The 17,068-nt window shown below is 44.0% G+C and overlaps 1 long non-coding RNA gene across 1 annotated transcript in view; it reads left to right on the forward strand.

Annotated features, from left to right (window-relative positions):
• The first annotated feature begins 1,053 nt into the window (after nt 1-1,053).
• LOC133270997 (uncharacterized) overlaps nt 1,054-17,068 on the forward strand; it is a 45,957-nt gene continuing 29,942 nt past the window's right edge. Inside the window, exons 1-2 of the long non-coding RNA XR_009743984.1 lie at nt 1,054-1,637; nt 14,090-14,164. This is a non-coding gene — a long non-coding RNA (uncharacterized LOC133270997). The remainder of the gene's footprint in view (nt 1,638-14,089; nt 14,165-17,068) is intronic.

A 17,068-nucleotide genomic window follows, 5' to 3' on the forward strand; every position in this document is an offset into this window, starting at 1 on the left:
AGGCAGACCTCAAAACTGCTGAAGCCATTCAGCTAATTGGTTATTGGCTCTCCTGAGTGATTATATCCACCCTGGTTCCACCAAGTTCAGCAGGTCTCATGCTGGTCAATTAGCCTTTGGCATTCAGAAAGGGAAATACTTCATTCGGGTTTTTTTCAGAGCCTGTTTGTGTAGCATAAGGTGGACTGCGCAGGAGAGATTCCCCATGGGCAGCAGGGGAACTTATTGGCACTTGTGGTCTGAATCCTGCCCTTGAACTAGCACCAAAGGGCATTTTTGCTTGCGCCCCAGCCTTCTGGAAAGGTGGATGATGTTTGGTGGAAGAATCTACCCCAGGGACTGCAGCGCAGGAGGACAGCCAAAGCAAGAAGGTTTTTGGAAGACCACAGTTATTTCCTTCAGCGTGACCTTCGCCCAGTGCATACTGGGCCCTGATTCTCCTGCAGGCTGAGCAATGCCAGCAGAGCCTGAATGTCAGCTTTTGTGCTGGCTGTGCGGATGGATGCCCTGTTGCTTGGTCACAGTTGGTCTGCACACTCACTAATCACCACTGCTCTGATTCCTGCAGCATTACCAAGGCTATGCACAGCTAAACAACTGATGCCATTTAGTGGCTTTTCCTACAGGGTGCTCAGGCCTGCCTTCACCACTATGGCTTGCCAAAGGGCTCCAACACTTGCATTGCTGTGATGCAGACCCTGTAATAATAGTTGGTTACATTCAGAGAATTCAGTTCAGATTTTAAAACCTCATCAAATAGTTAATGACTGACTATTTCAACACAGCAGTTCCTGCAAGACTTGGGAGAGAAGAGAGAGAGGGAGATGGAAAAGTTATTCATGTCCCATCTGTCTGGAATGCTTGTCCCCTCCCTCCCACCCACTGAGTCACTTCCTCCCTTTATATCTCACTTAAAATTTTTCCTTTCCCCTTTAGCTTATGATTAACAGGCACTCACCCTCTGCAAATTGTTTCTTTTCTTTTGATGCAATGTTAGTTAAGGTTCTATGGATAAACATAGTGTATTGTCTGGTAAATGCTTGTATATACATGCATATACAGGTATATACACATTACATACTACATATATGGCCATGTAAATGGGTATGTCAACCACTGCAGTATCCAGATGGTGATCCAGCCTTCCAAACTGAACCAAGGCACTAGTAATGTATTGCCATGGTTATTTTGTCCTACTGCCCAAAACACAGTGGAAAGGTCTGCAGGGAGAAGCACATTCCTTGAACTGTGAGGTAAAGGTGGTTTAGGGCAGCAGCTACCAGCCCAGAGCAGGGTTCACTCAGCTCCAAGATCTAACCTGGGTAGGGGTGTGGAATGGGGCCACCTGCTTAAATGCCTCAAGGTGTGTTTCGTGAGGGGGTTTAACTGGCTCAGCCTACTGCTTTCCTGCCAGGGTCAAGAGGGCTTTTTTTCAAGTAGCAGACAGTGAAGGAATCTGGAGGAGACTGTCATGTACAGTAAAAGAAAGAGGTGGTCTCGGGTAAGGAGCCTGTGGTTATGTGCTGACCTGGAAGAGTAAGCAGGGAAGAGTGGGCTAACTACAGCAATTTGATAGAGGAGCAGGAATGGCAGCAGAAGAGGAATGTGCTGGTGCGTTCATCCTGGAAGTAGTCAGGGTAAGGAGGAAGAGTCTGGATGCTCCCTGAGCAAGTGTGTGAGGTGGTGGTGCGTTTGTAAGCTGCGGAGTAGGTGAAGGTTAGGAAGGGAAAGCTTGAAACTCCTCGATTTGAGTTACCTGAAGTTTCCAAGTGAAGGGGAAGAATGTGAGGCCCTATGTTATGTACTGCAAAAACCTCGTATGTGTTCTACCCGCTTCAGCTTTTTTGCACATGGCTCAAAGGTGGAATGTTTCATGTACCTGGGACCTGTACTGTGGTGGTGTGGGAAAGTTTTGTTCTTCAGGGATGTTAAGTCAATGCTACTTGGGGAAAAGAAGTAAAAATTGTTTTAAAGCCTAACACTTGAGCAGTTATATGTGATTGGGGGAATTCCCGTCCCAGATGGCATCAGCATTGCTGTGTTCACCTACTAGATGCTGCTCTCTTTTGTAATCTTTTGTAACAAGATCCCACCAGCTTTTCTGTTTCCCATCAGTTGGTCATAAGCTGATGAGTGGTGCAATAACCTAGGTAGTATATCCACTCTGGGATGCATTGAAGGCTGGGGTACAGATGTGTTACAGAGCCTCCGCAAAGAGCCAGCTTGGCTCCTGATGGAGGCTTTAACTGTGTGCTGGATCTGCAGAGTCCTGGTCTGGCTCTGCAGAGCCTTACAGTTTCAGAACCTCACTGCAGGGGTGCCTGGGGTGCATCTGTGCTGGGCTGGCACTGATCCATTAGTGTATTTTTTTGGCTCTGACTCTGTCCAGAGAAAGTAGCTGTCCTGTTACCAAACCTGGAGCTGCGACTGGGCTCATGAGCCATGGCCAGGCCTCTGAATATTTGGTATCTGAGAAATGTTTTCATCTTGTATACATGCGTAACGGTGCAGGTGGGCTGAGACAGATCCAGGGACTGAGAGTGTGACTGTACTTGCTGTAAATTCACAAATCATGGACCTGTGTGCACTGAACTCCACCAGTTTCCCTTAAAAAGCAGGGCTGGGAAGTAATACATGGGTCTTGTGGTTTTATGACACCTAATAGGAGATCATAAAATGGCCATTGAATTTTATTGCATTTGTGGGAGAGCTGATGAGTCCAAGGATGGTGTGCTGTGTTACTGGAAGTCGAATAACCACTGGTGCTGATGTTGCTGAACAGCTTTTTGACGGGAGGTTTGTTAGTTTATTCTGCCATGCCTCGGCTCTGATGATTAGCTATGCATTCTAGCTAGCATTTAGAGGTTTCCTCTTCCAGCTTATTTTTTGGAAACAACTTAACACATATGCATGTGGGAACAGCATAGCTACCCATGTATAATGTGTGGGCAGCATGTATGGGCAACCTTTGGAAATAAGACAGTAGCCTCAGTTGGTTATTCCCCTGAGAGACGTTAATTATTAACTCTGAAAAGTAATTCTTCTACCTGTTCTACATAAACTTTCATAGCTATATGCAGCAGCAAGATATCTTTAGGTAGTGAATGGCTTGCAAAAAGCCAAGCTCTTTAATGTTACTGTGCAGATAGATTTGGCTGCTGGAGAACTACTTCAGCCTAAGATTTTAGTTCTGCCAGCTGGCAGAAGTGATCATATATGTAAAACCTTAAGCTGAGCCAGAAAAACCTGAGTTCAAATCTCTTGCCAGGGATTGTAGGATAGAATGATTAACCTGATTTTGTATTTTTGGATAACTATCAAGTGCCCGAATATTTATAGTAATAAATGTCTTCCATATGTGCTGATACTGCATCCATGGAGTGCAATAGCATGATACAGTTATTGTCTTACTTGAAGACACTAATTATAGCTAATCCTATAGGCACATGAATCATGAAACACTGGCCCAATTTCTGCCAGCTTCTGTGAGATGCATCTGATTTTGCTCATGTGAGCAATGCAGGTCAGCAGAGAGCTCAAGGCAAAATTCCAAGAGTGCTGAGGATCCTGAGTTCCCTTTTCAGAAGAGAGAGAGGCACTTGCTATTTAAGCATTTAAAGCTGCAGGTGGGCACTTTACAAGCTTGAACCTTCTAAGTCTTACTGGTAGGTGTCTGGTGTATCTTGAAGTGTCAAGATGCCACTGAAAATACAGTCTTGAACCTACAAGCCATTGTCATGTAGCCCTGTGATCCTCCAAGTGAAAACTGGCAGGGGGCACCTAAGTTTCTAAATTCATTTGTTGCCTGCTAGACTGGTGCAATAGCCATGCTTGGAGCAATGCTGGTGCCTGTTAAGCTGACATGGCACAATACTGAGGGTGCTCAGCTACTGCAGAGATAGAGCTTCTCCAGGGATGTGGTGGCTTACCAGGTCAAGCTCTTAAATACACCTTAATGCAATAAAACCTCTTCAGTTCATGACTGTAGAGCTACTCTCCAGTTGGTTAGAAAAAGTAACAGAGGAACTGTATGAAGGTTTTAATGTTGTAATAAGTTGGCTATAAAAACAGAGAAAGAGAGACTGAACCAATGTTCCAGTAGTTTTCCCTTGAAATAGAGGTAAGCCCGCCCAGACGTCTTCCTTTTAAATACTGACTACTGCATCTGTTTTAAACCAAAAATAATACCTTTTGATTGGAAATGTTTCAATAACATTATTTGTGCATTTTATTGAGGCAGAGGTTGCAATTATTAGAGTCACCAGGAATTTCAGACATTTAAACACAGCCTTTATTTCTCCAGAGTAAACCACATCCCTGTGCAATTATTCCTCTATCTAAATGCCTTCAAACCAAGTCGTAAACCAGATCTGACATTTTTTTTGCTGGTGGTCCCTCTTACAAATCAGCCCTTGAAAGGAACATGCGGGGCTAAGCAAACACCGAAGAGGTTGGACTGGTCCCTGGGGATGCTGAAGAAGGCAGAGCTGGTGCAGGATGCAGCGTGTAGTCCTGGGTAAATCCTGTGGCTCTGAGCTGTCAGTCTGGCCAGGTACTGTAGTCTGGGCCCCTCAGACTTTAAAAGAATAAGGAGAAGGGTTTGTCTGGTCATGGAAACTGCTCCTTTCAACCATGTGATCTCTTTATGGTTTTTCTTTCAGCTGGCTTCGCACCAGGAAGCAAACAATTGCATCTGTGGCAGAGAAGGGACTTGGCTCAGCAGCCAGAATGTCCCCCCAGCATGCTCTGAATGTTGCCCCCTAATCTTTTCAGCAAAGGTTTTTTGATGTTTAATTAAAAAACTGAGACTTCTAAAGGGCCTCTAAGGCCTGAATCCCCTTTGTTTTCTGGCATCTCTACATCCTGTATTGGTACCACAGGAGCTAGGCATTTGAGCACTTTCATTTTCAGTTTCTTGATGCTTCCAGCACAGCATAAATAAGAATTTGGATCTAAAAGTCCATTAAGATTTTGGCATCAATGAGAACAACAAACTTGAAGCCAAAGGAGGTGTCCCAGCTTTGGACAGAAGGAGGTGAGAGTTTGTTTAGGAGGCGACTTGAGACAGCAGTAGATAAAAGAGGAATCCTCCTCACCTGGCCAAGGAAGTTTTGGCATCTGCCTGTTGAAATATCTGGCAAATGCCTGCTGGCTTGGAGAGAACAGAATTAGGTTCATGTTGGAGTGCAAGGATGACAATCATGACTTCTGTCCTCTGCTGTCCGTATCATCTGGATGTCTTTTCCCACGCATACTCCGTAAGAAAAGATATTGAGAAACCTGAATGATGTGTCAGGATGCCAGAATGCTGTTGCCATTTTGCTCAGAGAGCCTTATTCCATACCACTTTGATGCTGGTTGTGTGCTTCTCCAGGGTCTGGGCTTTCATGACTTTATCTGAAGTGTGTGTCCTCTCCTTTCCCCCAGGGTAGCAGCATATTGACTGCTTTCCCCACAAACACCTGTAAAACCTCCACACTCCCAGGAGAAACTTTCTTATTTATTCTTCTGATGATGGTGAGCGTGCAGTAACGAAAGAGCAGAGCAAAATACAGAGTTCTTACTCTAGTAAAAAAAGGTGGCACTCAAGCTGTTGCTCATCTAAGGGCAAGCAGGTTCCTGGCAAGAGCATGTGTATACCAGTGCTTTATAGCAGGCCAGGTCTTGAGTGCACTGTCAATTAAGGGCAGCAATTCAAAGTGATTCACAGCAGATTACACCAGCTTGTCTCTTCATGGAGCACACTGGTCCTGAGCTTGCAGGTGCTGCACAGACTGCCAAGCCTGGAGCTAGCCTGCAGTTATTCTGTCAGCCTTGCTTAGATCTAATGCTTTATGACAACTGTCTACCTGTAATGTGATAATGGGCTCAAAACCTCTGCAAAATTGATAGGGTCTCTCGCAAAGAAGGAGACACTTCTAATGTGGCAGTCCTTATCCCTTTCTGAAAGTCCACGTGAACGGCAAATTTCTTTGCAGAACTGGGAGGCATGGTTCTGCAGCCCCTGACAAGGGGGCTGGTTGTGTTGGTGTCTGTGAGGCTGCTGGCCTCCTACTTTCCACCAGTGCAGAGGGAAACACCCTGTTGCATTTTCAAACACTCTAGATCTGTTGTAAACTCTTAAACCTAAGACACTGTTGGCTTCTACTTCTTAGGGCTTCTTGCGTACTCTGTCTGTACTTTTCATTTTCTGGATAAAATCATCTTCTAGCTTCAAGATGTTTCGTTTATACAATGAGTTGGTTATATTTAATTCCTAAAATGAGTCACTGTCTAGAATGATTAACAGGTAGTGTTCTAAAAGAAATTATGCTGAATATTGTGTAACACAGCCTGTACAGAAGGGACCAGATTCCTACCCACCTTATATTGGTGTGATCCAGGAATAGCACCACTGACTTTGTGTTAGATCAGTGTTAAGAGGGAGTTGGGCCTACAATATCCTGATGTAGTTTCAGACCCCCCATATTTGCTGTTCGGAGAAGTTGCAGCCATGGGAAGGCTCTCCCTTGCTATGGAGAGGCCTAGGTATGGTCCCTGTTCATAAACACAAGATAAAGCCCCTTTTCCCCGCACTCCCTAACACTATTGATGGTACAGTGTTATCACCATCTTGGCCTAACTCCTGGCACAGGGCTTAATGGCAACCAGAATCTATTTTAGCAGCCAAATGTTGTCATTTTAGCTGGTATAACTAGTTGCAGCCTGTCCTTTTCCAGCTGTCCAGCTTCTATCCCAGCTCAAACAGGCCCAGGGTTGGCATGGGGTTTTGGCAAGGTAGGCATGTGCATAGGGACAGCAGAACAGCTGTGGTCTCCTGATGTATTTTGGCTGTATGGGAGACTGGCTTGCGCAGGTGTGGATGACTACCATGGATAAGTGCCAGGCCCTTTGAGGAGGGAACAAGGAGATTGACCCTCAGGGCCTGCTCTCTGGCATGAGTGGTCCAGCCCTATCCTTGGGTACAGCGTTGTGAAGCCAGGAACTGCCTCTTGGGACTGTGCCCTCGAGATCAGAGTCCCCTCCAGAGAAAACAGAGATGTTTACACAGAGCACAACTATCCTAACGGCCATGTGATAATTAAGAGGCCTGAGGCTACAGTATAAATCCTTCCCTATGACCTTCTCATCTTCCAAGACTACTGGCCCCTGTGGTAGCTCTGACCTGCATGCCATTCACTGCCACATCTGTGGGCTTATCATGCTTCTTAAAGAGCCCATAAACCCATTAGCTCTGGGTAAATGATCCCTGGGCTGTCTTTAGAATAATTAAAACCACAAGGCAAACAGTTACTCTGGACTATCAGCAGCATATCAACAAAACTTGTGTCTTGAAATGTGTGTTCAATTTCTGTTATTAAAAGGCACAGAGCCATATGTGAAGCATTATCACGCATCTTTGTGAAATTAGCAGAACTATTTGAACAACCACTTTGTCTCTATCAAAACAGTGCCTGATTATTATTATTTTTTCATACTGTGTAGGAAGGTGAGAGAGCCTTTGGAAAGCAGGAGGGCTTATGCAGGCAATTGGACTTCTGTAGCCCCTGACTATGTTTGCTCTGCAGAGATGGATACTATCTGTCTGAGGAGCCCAGGCAATGCTGGTCATAAATGGGCAAAGAGGAGAAAGATTAAGAGTCCTGTGTTGCTTTTAATCCTGAAATCCAGGAGGCTGTTGCTTTCGTCTGACTCCTCAATTATTCTACTTTGAGTGAGGCTTCCCCAGTGCTTACCAAATTCAGTTTCAATTAGGATCAATTGAAGTCTTACTATTGATTAAGTGTGAAAAGAGAGAAGACCAGTCCTGAGTGTGCTTTGGAATTCCCACCACCTATGGTTAGGAACATATGTTAGAAAAGTGATGTCACTTCTGACTGCCTACAAACTACACCTTAACAAAAAAAGAAAGGAAACCAGAAAATTTCTAGTTCTCAGTTTCTTGGACTGGCCCTCTGAAAATGGCACCAAACCCACTTAAAGACAAGGGTTTTGAAGGACGGGGAAAAGAGAGAGGAGCTGTTTCTGATTAATAACGACCAGCAACTGTGGGCAAGGTCAACATGAGGCATATGGCCAGGCTTGAAGGAAACATGGTGTGAGGTGTTTTGCTGCTTGACGAACACTTCAAAAACTTCCAAAGCAAATAAACCCCAAAATTACTGATCTGTTTGGCAGTGCATTTGGCAATTGACACCAGGCACCTCCTGTGGACCAAGAGCCTTTAGTTCTGGTTTTGTGTGGCATACAAAGGATTTTCTACTCTTAATGGTCATAGTTGGGGTCTTTTTGTGTATGTCTGGTTTTGTGCATATTTACTTTCAAGGGTGTTGAAGATGAGTGAGATCATATTTGGAGAAGGTGATCATTAAAGAAAATGCCGGTGCTTCTTGCCAGGCCTGGTTATCAGCCAAATAGATTGAGATAAGGCAAACAAAACTGAAATAAATATGAAATCAGTTGATTTAGTCTGCTTAGACAAATTGAACAACATCCCTTGATCGTCAGAGCTGAATCAGCAAATATAAAAAACCCAAAGACAGTCAACCCTACACTTACAACCCACTTGAGGTTTCACGCTGACAGCCTAGTCGCTAAGTATAAATGATCCTCCCACTACTGGTTTGTCTGAGTCTCGGGTTATATCCAGGGGTATGACTGCATCACTAGCCTTGCAATCTTAATTTGATTTTATTTCTTTTAACTGAACAAATACATAGGAACTTTCTTACTGTGCCAAGTATTTCTGCTAGAAAATATTCTGGAGGATTCATGTAATAACAAACATGTGAAGGATTTCTGATATGAGAAAGTCTTGCTTATATTAATTTTTTTTTTTAGCTCCAGAGTGAGATTAGCTTTGTTCTAAAACTGCTTAAAGTCTAAACCCATATACCTCCAAATGTGCAGTGGCCAGAACTACAGGCTTTTGGTACATCTATAACATAAACAGTAGGTTTAGCATGCATAGTAATATGTGATATGAGCCCTGATTATACAGACTCAGCTCTCTTTATTAATATGGAGCACTGGCTTTTCTCCTTTTTCTGGAGACTGAAATTTGACATGTTTACTTTTCTGAGATGATCTTTTGTGGATCCTTTTGGAAGCAGCTCACAACTGCCTAGGGCTGTATGGACTGAGCTGAAAACCAAGAAAAGAGAGAGAAGCTTCAGAATTAGCTATTCAAGTATATTATTAACAGCTGTTAATATGTAATTTCCACCGGTAACTAAATGTATAGTTACTGTGTTGTACCTCAGGATTTGGTCTCTTTTCCTCAGACACACATTATGTGTGGCCAAATGCAGAAAATTTAGGATTGCTACTATTTGGAAAGGGAAGTAAACAGAAATGCTTTCAGAGACACCTTCTGAGTCCATAGCAAATAGTAGCTGGAGCTTACATAAAATAATGGTACAATAAACTGCAAATGCCTCTCTAAACATAAGGTTACTGTTAGCAAAAGGTAGACAGGTTTTGGGGTGGCAGGGAGCAATAAACAGCCTGAAAGCCATTACTTTATGCTAGCTCCGAGGCTTAGCAGCCATTAGAAACATTATAAGGGACTCTTGCATGTTTCCTCGGGTAAGATCAAGCTAATTTGCAAAATGCAACAAGCTTCTGGTCTACCAGGAAAACTTTTCATGCCCGTTGCTGGCAATGCTTCCCACATTAGAACTGGGGAAAGGGAAACACCACCCAGGGCTGTTGCAGCTGGCCACCAGCCTGGCATTGCCCACCTTGCCACCCTCCTAAAGATGTCATGGTGAGAAACTTGTTCTGATTTTTCCCTAAGCAGGGCTCAACTCGAGCAGTGGCCTTGTCCAATGCCCTTCTCCTGGTATCAGGTATTTCATGTGCTGCTTACCAGCTAGTGGTGTACTGCAGCCCACGTTCTGCTGGCACAGCTGTAAGACATCCACCACCATCATCCATGTTGTAGTGCAGCTGCTAATTAATTGGCAGGGCTGTACAGAAGAGTTGGCTGAACACTGTATAAAGGGTGGAAATGCCAAGGTAGGACAAGGCATTTCCAGCCTTACAGAAATATGGGGAGAACAGTACAGAGATGGGGGAAAATCCACTAATCTCTTAAAGCATGAATCTCTGCCTTCCTCCTTTTAGATGACTTGACTTGGTACCTAGGCAGTGGAACTGGAAGCAGCTGCAGAAGAACAAATGTGTTGGGAGAAATAACATACAGGCAAGGTGTGTATTTTGAGCAGCTAATGTTGTATTTGACAATGAGCTCTTTCATGGGAATGTCAACCACGAAGAGTACAGAGCTCAGGCTGAAAGAATTGAGTCTTATGTTTTCCATCTACATAAGGGAATGTTCCAGTCACCAGCCTCTGCAGCTGTTGCAGCTTCCACTGCATTTTGGTTCTTTCTCCACAAATCTTTTCCATGCAGTTGAATAAAAGTTGGCTGCTTCAAGTTGTAAGAGTGCCCTTGCAGCTGGGAACTGACCCATCTGGGCTCAGCTCCTCTTGCCTCAAATGCAGATGCTCTAGACAATGTGATTACCTGTGGTGTGTATTGTCACTCATTTGGGCTACACAAGATGAGATATGATATGGTGCCTCAACATGGGCATCTAGGAGTGAAAACGCCATTTTCACCACAGATCTAAAACATAGCATGATACAAGTTACTATGAAGAAAATTAACTAGCCAAACCCAGTGTAACTGGTAAAGCCCTCTGAAAGGAGAACATGCAATTGTGAAAAGCTTGGCGGCTGTGTGCTTTTGTTTTGTGCATGCTACAGTCCAGGTGACCTGTAGGGAAGCTGGGAGCCTGGCATTTGAACGGATGCACAGAACAGCTCGCTGCAGGTGGGTGCTCACCCTGGGAGCAGCTGAGCTGTCCTAGATCTTTGTAGACCAACTAATTATCCTGGGCAGAGCACCCTGCTGTAGTGGCAGCACTGTTTCAGGTCCCCAGTGGTCTTGGGTATCTGCCCTGCACTGAATTGCACAGTGCAGACATTCCCCATCTCTTCCAAGTGCAACTTGGTGGTGGAGAATGAGGCCTGGAAGTGTTCTGTATTCCTCTGTTTTAGGTAGCTGCTCATCAGTGGATGCTCAATTGTACTTGGCACTTTTAGTACAGCCACCTGGAAGTAAAGGACATAGAAGCTTTCTGTGGTCTTCCTAACGCAGGGAAGTTTCAGGTTCTTCTCGCCAAATATCAGTATGAGGCCAGAGAGCTCTGGTAATGTTGCAACTGTATTAATTCACATAATTTACAAAGTATCACAACTATGTTTGTGATTTAGAAAGAAGATGTGCCTAGAAACTCTCTCTTAATTTGTGTTTATTATAATATTGTGTAAAAATGCATACTCTATTACTGCTAAATTGCTGTAATTTATTACATTATACTAGAATATATAGTACATTACATATAACAACTGGCAAAAATGTATACATGCTAGAGCTGAACCTGAACTAATCTTCATGGCTAGGAATGCCTAATTTCTGTGGGGGTTAAGATAAGAGTACAAAGCACTAAGTGATTGGCAAAAACCCAAAAGAATGTCCTTTGAAAGAGTTTGGACACCAGTGGTGGAGCTAAGATGCACGCTCCACATACTGCTTTCAAAATCCTGAGTGTTGGTCAGCACTGCAGAAACGCACGAGCAGGAGTTCTGCTTTCTCATTGCTAATCACACCTTGACATATTTGTAGCTTTATTTATAGTTCTTTCATATATTTGCAGTCATTAACAAGAGAACCATATCCCTGCTGAAGTTCTAGCCAGAATGTATTTTTCTCCTACACTTGTTTTGGTTTTCCTGTTCCTGTAACACAGGCCTTCCTTAAATCTTAAGGACCAAGTGCATCAGCAAGAGAACTAGTGGTTAGACTGTACTAAAGTATAAGCTACTGTTACCCCTGCAGACCCATAAAAAGCAGGGAACCTAAATTCATAGCTGCTCCCAAGTTAACTCTAGCACAAATCTTGCACTGAGTCAGGGAGGCAGTGCCACTTGCTCAGAGCAGGGTGGACATAATCAGCTGCACTGTGATTTCTGGGTGAGCACAGGGGCTGGGGGACATATCTGCAGTGCAGGTGTAGCAGCATCCAGCTCAACAGCCTTTCTGGTTTAGGGAGGGGATAAGGGAAGTCAATACAGACTAAGGAGGTGGTTAAAAGGATGGTAACAAACAGTGGTGACTGGTGAAGTCTCCCTGTATCCATCTTGATGATTATGAGCTAGTTCTGTATGTGGATGCTGGATGTGCTCCTTCACTCCCTCCAGCACAGGTACTCTTGGGTCACTCTGTAAGTCTTCCCACTGGGCACCTGGCTTCCTGCACCGACCTTTGGGCTGCTGTTGAACAAAGATACTTCTGTTACAAAGGCAAGTCCCCCCCTCCTATATTGAGGGTTCTTGGGCTTCCCCAGGAACCTGAGCTGTGGTCTTCTTTACATATCTTTTCCAAAAATCCCTGCTGCAAACTCTGTTTTGGAGTTTTCTGCTGCCCCCTTCCAACGGTGGAGAACGGGGAGGTTGTTATTAGTCCGCTTTAGCCTGTCATGGGTGTGTTGTATCCTTTAGCAACTCATAGCAGTTTCAGTATGTCAGAGTGCTCCTTGCTGCAGTAACATCCATCAGACACCACCACAAGCTGGCAAGAGACAGGCTCCCCTAAATGTCAGCTGGTACAGCGATACTCATGAGAAAGCCAAGACTTGCAGGTAGTGTTTCTTTAGCTTGTGGTCAGCAGTGTTTGTGTGGGACCAGCCTGGCTCTCAGGTAGGTTCACAGGCTTGGGGAGAGAGGTGGGGGGAAAGGGGCAACTAACCTGCTCTTCTTCTTCATGCTCCAGTTGGCCTCAGGTCCCCCATTTAGCAGAATAGGTACTCTTAATGTGATTTAAAATCAAGGGTCACAAATTACTTGCCAAGTGATTTGCCCAGATGAAGTTGCACTTTAGACTTTCATTCTCAAAGGTGAGCACTGGCATATTTATGATCTTCTAAGGGAGAAAACCAGAATTTAATAGAACTTGCTAAATGGAGCAAATGAGGCTACAATACACCCTCTCTCTGTTATATATTAATCTGGTGTTATTAAGTGTTAACTTAACAATGTATTGTATGGACAGCTAAAAGGGGCCAGGAAAACTCTCTGTGTTGAACATGTAAACAGCTAGGGTTTTTTATTGGAATCATTAACTGCAGTGCAGTTAAATCCTTTGTTTTCGTGGCTGGTTTAAATTAAATTAGAAAAATTGTAATTTTTTAAAAGAATGTGGTAGGTTTAGTATATATCAAAAGGTTCAACAGAATGATTTGGCTGTGTCTATTTAAAAGGTTTTGTAATTTTTATTTAAAATCTTATTTATTCAGTTTCCTCTGGTAAAAAGCTGGGATTGTCTAAAGCCAGTGGAAGCATATTTAACACATCCTTTTCAGTGACACTTAAAATGCAGTCATTTTAAGCACATGCATAAAGGTGAAGGTGCACAGAAATTGAGAATATGCTCCTGTGTCCCTGTGGGACTTAAATGGCCAATGTCCATTGAATTTCAAAATTTGGGTATGGAATGCCGTAGGTTTTCCAAGGGAGCGCCCAGCTAGTATCTGCAACTAGGAAAACAGGAGGTTTAATGATACAAAGATCATTAAACAGACACAGAGACCTGTGGCTGTTGCTCCAGACCAAACCCCAGGCGCTGAGTATTTATGGATTCCCTCTCCACGTAGCTCCCATTTCCAAGAGGAGGTGTTTCCTGCTTTGTTGTAGTCTTGCTGTCCCTGAGCACTTGCCATCTGTGCTTCCTGGTCAGAGCCAAGGATTTTGCCTTGGGATCTCTAAAATTTCAGCTTGAGCTTTAGTAGGTTTTTAAAAAGCCTCTTTCAAACCCAGATGAGATGTTTGAGTTAAATTCATAAAGTGGTTCTGGCCACTCTCAGGGTTACTGTAAATCCCTGTTCCACTTGCATGTCAGCAGATGGCAATGAGGTGGGCCAAGATGTTTTTGGGGGTGTTTGTTGTTTGGTGTGTGTTTTTTTTCTTAGGGGTTTTTCCACCCCAAGGATAACAGGCTGCCGCTTCCTTTCCTGCTCTTGCAGGCCCCTGTTTGTTCCCAGTGAAATGGTATGGCAGTCACACTGTAGGCATCCCATTGGGCTGCCAGGCAGACTCGGGTGAATGCCAGACTTACCTAGGCTCAGCAGCTTGCAGAAAGCCCCTGAAAAGTGAAGCTCGGTGGCGGTGCAATTGCAGGATCCCTGGAACTACCCTTCTGCTTCACAGTAGTTTCAGCAGCAGTGACACAGGTCAGCACTGTGCTGCTGAGCTGCACTAAAAAGCTCTGTCCTCTTTCCTCTTCCCTTGTCTTTCCTCTCATTGCACTCAGCTACTTGTTCCAGTTTTTACCTCCTTGCTTCATCGTTCCCCTCTCCTACGCACGCACCTGGCCATTGCTGCCTTCCCCATGTGCAGATGGGGCTGTTCAATGGCCTATGTTTGTGGAACAAGCTAATTTAAAACACACATTTGTCGCTTATATAAATGTGTTGATATTGTTCTCATGTACTTTTACGTTTAAGTTGGATCAAGTCATCCTGAGCCCCAGGAAGCATAGTAACATCTGTTGGGTAGGCTGCTGGGGTTAAGGTAGAAGCTTCTAACCAGAACATGTTTCTGGCTGGGCAGTAAAATACCTCTACAGCTCTTTTTCTGTCTCATTGTTATTGGAGGTGTTTTGGGTCTAAAATGTAAGTTGGCCTTGTAAAGCACTTCCTGGAACTGATCAAACATTGGAATTATGTTGTACAGCAACCAAGGGAGCTCAGAGCATTTTTGTGGCACCTTTAAAAAAGGTGCTGGTGCAAGAGATGGCTTGTGTGCCTCTTCCAGAAGCATTGGTGTGAGTTACTTCTGTCAGGACCACCCCTATGCTCCTACAGCAGCTGCTTCTGCATGTCCTCCTAAAGCAGCTGCCAGGAGAGTAGAAAGGGTCAATGAAATTGCCTAAACAATGTAGAGATTAGAGCATTGCAAAGCTCTAAGCCTTCCTTGAAGGCGGTACACACGCAGTTTGTATTTGCCAGAGTATGAAAATACAGTGTGTCTCAGTAGGAGATGGTAGGACAGACTCCACAGTGCTTTCCTCCTGTGCTGGAGGAGGATGTGGAAGCATTAACGACTTTGAGCTCAGGCAGGCCCTGATTCCCTGCAACAGAAGCTTGCAAGCAAAGCCTTGTGCATGCCCTCACTGTCAAATATGAACTTTCCTTGAGGAAAGCTATTATTCATCTTGGTGTCCAGGGCCCTCAGTAAGGTTAGTTTCCTCTTGCCTCAGACACAGCAAATGAAACTGTGGTAAACAAGGAGCAGGCATATAGACGGCTCTTGGGAGACTTGCAAAACCCGAAGGAGTCAAAAGTTGACATATTTCAGCTTAGGAACACTTTTATTTCCTGATGCACCTTTGCCCCTTTAATTCTCACTTTGGTTCCTGAAGCTGGCTCTAAAATTGGTGGAAGAAAATATGTGATGGTAGTAACATTCTGCTTTTTAATTTTATTTATAAGAGGAGCAGCAAGGTACTACAGAACTATATTTCTGTGACTTGTGCACTTCTCAGTGCTAGAATTGTCTTTCACTCTGTTATGCAATCACCTAAATATTTGTAAATATGCTTCTTTCCTGATAGTGTATGCAAAAGCCTGTGCTGGTCTGCAGAGGGGGGGAGAATTCAAAAAAATACTTCACCATTTACTACTTTATGCACAGACAGGCAATTTCCTGCCCTTTACAGCTCTCTCCAAACCATATATAGAAGTATTTTGTGGAGCCAAACCAAATGCACCCCTGTGGAGTCTACATACTCAGAACCTCTCTGTTAACTTCTCTTCTGTCATAGGTCTTGGTGGAAGTTCTTGCCTAGAAAAGTTTTTGATGGGCATGGGCACCAAGACAAAAATCTTTTATGATTTAAATTATGAGATTTTGGGGTTTGGTTTTGTTTTGGTTTGGTTTTTTTTTTGCTATAGACTTACAGAGCCTTCTATCAGATAAATGAGCAAAGTGAGAATTGGTAGGCAAATGCTCAACTGATACGAATCGAAGCAATGCATTGCAGCAAATCCTGTCTGCTGTGCTCTCCCTGTCACTTCTTGCCCAGCAATTGAAGTTTTCTTCTTTTCTGTGTGACTTGCAAACTTTGTCAGTACATCACATGGATGTGAGGAGGTAACGCTCTGCCTCTGGACCACAGCAGGTGAGGTTCCTTCAGGACTGGTGCTCAGCAGGCCAGCTAAGTGCCGTAGTCCTGTGCTGCACCTCTCCTCTCTGTTCATGGCCTTAAGTGTGGGCTGAGGCCAATTGGCTGACTTAAGGATTGGGCAGCTGCTTCCATCCAGCAAAGCCCTGGAAGGGTAGGGTGCCTGTTTCATGGTGTTTGCAATCCTCCAGCACCACTCAAGGCTAAATTCTCCTCCTATGCACTCAGGATGTCCATAGAGTTAATCCCAACCTACAGTTATGCTGGAAAACTCTGACCCCTACCACTAATTTTCAATTGTAATCCTAAAAGAAGAATAGTTGGCTAGTTTGGTTTTTCTGCCCGTGCTTAAGTGCATTTTGCTTTCATTATGGGGTGTCAAGTTGTTAATATTTATGGAGTACACAAAAGAATGAAAATTCTGTTTCGTGTTCAATCTGACATCTTTTGGCACCACAGCCCTCTAGTCATGGTAGTAGTTCTGTTTCAATTCGGCAGTGCTCTTTCAAGATGAAGTCCTTTAAAGTGTGGTTTGGCTCCGAGGAGGGAATCTATGCAAATAGTATTCAATGAGGTTGTCTTTATTGTCTCAAATATTAATAATTTCCAGATCAAATGCAGTTTGCCTTGAGTTTGTTTTCTTGTTTTCTTCCTGTTCTGTCAACTTGGTTAAATGTATCATGATGCTTTTAGAACAGAATCATCGAACAGCATGCTTTTAAAGCCAACCTGCTTATTTCCTTGGCAAACGTCACCCTGCATGGTGAGGTTCTGCAGACCTCCTCCAGCTCAGGTACCCCTTCCACTCCTCAGCCATACA

This window comes from Pezoporus flaviventris, unplaced genomic scaffold (assembly GCF_033815535.1).
Source record: "Pezoporus flaviventris isolate CSIRO_AGI_PZ_B2104156 unplaced genomic scaffold, CSIRO_AGI_Pfla_v1 ptg000001l, whole genome shotgun sequence".
Classification (NCBI taxonomy): Eukaryota; Metazoa; Chordata; class Aves; order Psittaciformes; family Psittacidae; genus Pezoporus; species Pezoporus flaviventris.